Here is a 4,231-nt window from a genome sequence, read left to right as displayed (position 1 = left end):
GCGGGCCCTGGCCCTGAGGCGAGCGCTCTCCCTTGCTCGCGCTGCCCACCGGCGCCAGCTGCCGCGCCACGCGCTGTTGCCGCTCTCCCCGGGGCGGGTTTTCCCTGCTCAGGGTGCGCCCGTCCCACCGGGCGCCGGCTCCTGTGAGTCCCTGCTCGCCTCAGCGGAGCCCCAGGCTCCTGGGCAAGGCCTGGAGAGGTCTTGAGGGTCCCTCGGTGGCTCCCGCCGCTCAGAGCTGAGGCTGGCGGACACGGGGTTTCCCCTCGATCCGGGGCTGAAGGCTCCTCTCTGGAGCAGCGGGAGTTCAGCCTCTCCAACACAAAACACGCTACGGCATTGTCAGCAGTGCAGAATACAGAAATATGTGGGACCGTCTCTTCTCCAACAGGTGCTGGTCATGGTGGTGAGGAAGCAGCACAGGCTGAAGAATCGAAAGGCATGCAGGTGTTCACTGCAGCTGTGGCAATGGCCATCCTTGCGTCCATACTCCTTCTGGTGGCTTTGGGTTACCTGCTGAAATTGAAGTGGCAGCAAAGGAAACAGTGAGTTGTTTTTTCCAGCATTCTTCGTTGGATGGCTGCCCTGCGCAATGAAGCCCCTCCAGTGGCAGCATCCTGGAGTGCAGGTCTCACGGGCAGCACCATTAGCATGTCATACATTCGGGATCGTAGAAGCGTAGAGTTGGTTGGTGTGGCAGGGACCTTTAGAGATCGTCTCGAGCAACCCCGCTGCCAGGGGCAGGGCCATCTTTTCCCCTTGTCAGGTTGCTCAGCGCCCAATCCAGCCAAACCTTGAACAGGGCCAGACGTGGGGTAACTACAGCTTCCATGGGCAACCAGCTCCAGCGCCTCAGAACCCTCGTTGTAACAAATGCCCTCCTCCTGTCCAATCTAAATCTACCCTCTTCCCATTTAAAACTGCTGCCGCTAGCCCTGTCACTACAGGGCTTGGGAAGAAGTATCATTCCCATCTTGGTTATTATCCCCCATTAATACACTGAAATGCCACAGTAAGTACTCCCCGGAGCCTTCTCCAGGTAGAACAACCCCCACTGCTGGGGTGGCTGTTTCAGTTGTGAGGTTTTGCCACCTGTCCTTTTCATTCCTACTCATGAGGACTCCTTTCCAAAACCCGTTCTTTGTGTTGCAGAGAACAACTGCTTCCTGCTGCCAACAGTGCATTGAAGAAAGATGCAGCTACAAGGGAAGGAGATTATAACCCAGAAAAAGAATGCAAACTCACTGAAATTGCCCTGGAAATAGAAGAACTCGCCAAGAAGGGGAAATTAATGAGATAGCTACATGCTGTGAAACTAGTTTGGAATCCTACTGGCACATGAGAAACCCTTTGTGGTTTGATAGTCGGAGATGACATTACTGTAGATACTAGTAATCACTCAAATAGTGGTGACCAATAGCTTTGGGGATCTATAATCGTGTGTTCCACCCAGTGGTAATCTTGTTACCTCTGATTATATTATGCCTGTTGCTAGCAGTAGACTATATGTGAGACTAAGGATGGCAGTTAAACACCTTCAAAGCCTTCTTCAATTCTCTTGGACATATTAGCAGGAATGCTTAATAATAACAAGGAGAGGACTGTTGTAAATAAAATTATCTGAATTCTTCTCACCGTACGTTGGTCTCAATAGTTTTTCTTAGCACGAATAACTAAAGCTGCTGGAGCTTAGGCCACAAGATGCTTCTCTTGAAATGAACTTCTCTTTAACTTCCTGGTTGGCAAAGGAATGCCCTGAGGCCAGTGCAAACTGGAAGATAAGGAAGCCCCGACTAGCAGCAGAAGATGCAATCCATCCTGGTAAGAAACATCTGGAGACAGAGAAAGAATCCACTAAAGAAGAAAAAGACACCTTGGGATCCAAAAGGTGTGTGGAAGGCACATGAAGAGTGTGGCAAGAGTGGGTACCTAAATGTTAAGGGTGTAAAGGGCCAGGGATTTCTGTGTTCTAGGTCCCTTGCCACAGGCACCCAGCTTAAGCTGTTTCTAACACTCTACTACTCAAACAAACTGCCTTACTGGACTTAAAGCCTGAGACTCTGCTAGGGGATACCTAGGGTGGGGAAATTTCTTTAACATGAAGTAAGTACCCCACTGAATGCAGCATCGTCACCAACTGGGATGACATGGAGAACACTGGCACCACGCTTTCTACCACAAGCTGAGAGTGGCCCCTGAGAAACACCCCACGCTGAAGCCCAAAGCCAAAAGAGAGAAGATGATATAGATCATATTAATGAGAACAGGCAGACACTGGGAACAATCAGCTACTGGAATAATCTCCCCACGAAAGCAGTGGATTCCCTAGCACTGGACACTTTAGGATTTTGCTGAGACGTCTACTCTAGGTCATGCTTTTCCTAGAAAGCTTGGACCAGATGATCCTTGAGGTCCCATCCAAACTGCTGTTCTATGATTCTGTGATATTCAAGACCTGCAATACCTCAGCCATGTATACAGGCATCCAGGCTGTGTTGTCCCTGTACGCTCCTCATTGTACCACTGTTACTACGATGGACTCTGGAGATGGTCTTACCCACGCTGTCCCTGTGTATGGAAGCTTGTGTCCACCCCCATGGCATCCTCCCTCTGCATCTGGCTGGCTGTGACCTGGCAGAATACCTCATGAAGGTCCTGAGAGAGAGGCTACAGCTTCACCACTGCAGCTGAAAGCGACATTAAGTGCCACATGAAAGAGAAGCTGTTAGGTTGCCCTGGATTTTGAGCAGGAGATGGACACGGCTGCCTCTAGCTCTTCCCTGGAGAAGAGCTACAAAATCCCAGATGGCCAGGTCATCAGTACTGGCCATGAGAGCTTCAGGTGCCTTGCAGCCCTCTTACAGTCATCTTTCTTAGGTATGGAGACCTGTGGTATCCATGAAAAGTACCTTCAAAATTACCTTGGTTTTCCCAAATGTGGGCTCGTTCACCCGGCGTGCAATAAGCCAATCTCAGACACAGGGTACAGATAGTGTTTAATTCATATTTGCACACAGGTGGGTGTGAGGGGACAGTTCCACAAAGCTGGCACACCTCCAGTCTGCAAGCTAGCCCCTTCTATATGTTTCAAACAGTGAAAATCAGTGTTTTCCATGGGCGTAACAGTCTGTAGCTAGAATCATTGGCTCTCATGTTCTCATCTCTGTTTCAAGACACAACACATCTTTCTTTTCCAGTGGCAGCATCCTGGAGTGCAGGTCTCACGGGCAGCACCATTAGCATGTCATTCATTCGGGATCGTAGAAGCGTAGAGTGGTTTGGTGTGGCAGGGACCTTTAGAGATCGTCTAGGGCAACCCCGCTGCCAGGGGCAGGGCCATCTCTCCCCTTGTCAGGTTGCTCAGCGCCCAGTCCAACCAAACCCTGAACAGGTCCAGACGTGGAGTAATCTACCTCGCACCTAGGGCTGTCTCTTCCCTTTTGGGCAGTGGCAGAGATATTTGGTGTTATTTTAGCTTGCTGACATGGGGATGTCTGAGCAGAAGGAGCAGGAGCCAGACCTGACACAGAACACAGTGCAGAGGAAAGGCATCAGCAACCAGCAGCCCTCTAAATCCTGAGGGCTCCAAAACTTTCGCTGCAGGCTCCCCACAACTTTGGGCATCCCAGATCAGGTGCACTTTGATCGTGTGTTGACATCCTTGGGGTTGTTATGCAAAGGGTCTGGCTAGCGTGGCTCTACTTTTCTTCCTCGTGGCCGCTGTGCCGCTCTGCCTTGCATTTGGAGCTACAACAGCCTTGGCTATTGCTGAGCAGTGCTTGACCAGCATCAAGGCTTCTTCTCCATCCATCCCCCATCCAAAGGCTTGCAGGTTGGGAGTGGCAAGAGGGTGGCAGGGGACTTCCCACAGGTACGTTCTTCAGGTCTGTCTGCCAGAAGGAATAAACATGTACTTTTTAGTATTTTAGTCATGTGCAATTCAATGACACATTTTCTCTAAAGGTCTTCAAGGTGCCCAGGGTCTGGTCTTTGAAGAAATCCAAATCAGCCAAAGCTGGTCTGCAGTTCCCCATGGGTCTCATCTGCAGGCTCCTTAACAGTATGAGATCAGAGGACACACCAGATGACTTGGCAGGCAGGAGATAGCGTCCTTGCCAAGCATCTCTGGCTCTGTGTAGATGGTGTCCCCAAAGCACAGATGGAGGGTGAGCACACAGGCATCTGCAAGGCCCTCCATGCCCTGACAGAGGTGCCCCGTGACACAGGATACCTG

The 4,231-nt window shown here is 50.9% G+C and overlaps 1 pseudogene; it reads left to right on the top strand.

The window, feature by feature from the left end:
* Positions 1-1,712: 1,712 nt before the first annotated feature.
* On the top strand, positions 1,713-3,031 carry LOC134166672 (actin, cytoplasmic 1-like; annotated as a pseudogene).
* The last annotated feature ends 1,200 nt before the right edge of the window (positions 3,032-4,231 follow it).

The sequence above is a fragment of the Pezoporus occidentalis genome, unplaced genomic scaffold, assembly GCF_034315485.1.
Source record: "Pezoporus occidentalis ecotype Australia unplaced genomic scaffold, CSIRO_AGI_Poc_V1 ctg27, whole genome shotgun sequence".
Taxonomy (NCBI): domain Eukaryota; kingdom Metazoa; phylum Chordata; class Aves; order Psittaciformes; family Psittacidae; genus Pezoporus; species Pezoporus occidentalis.
The sequence above is the reverse complement of the archived record's forward strand: the minus strand, read 5'-3'. Positions and strand labels throughout refer to the sequence as shown.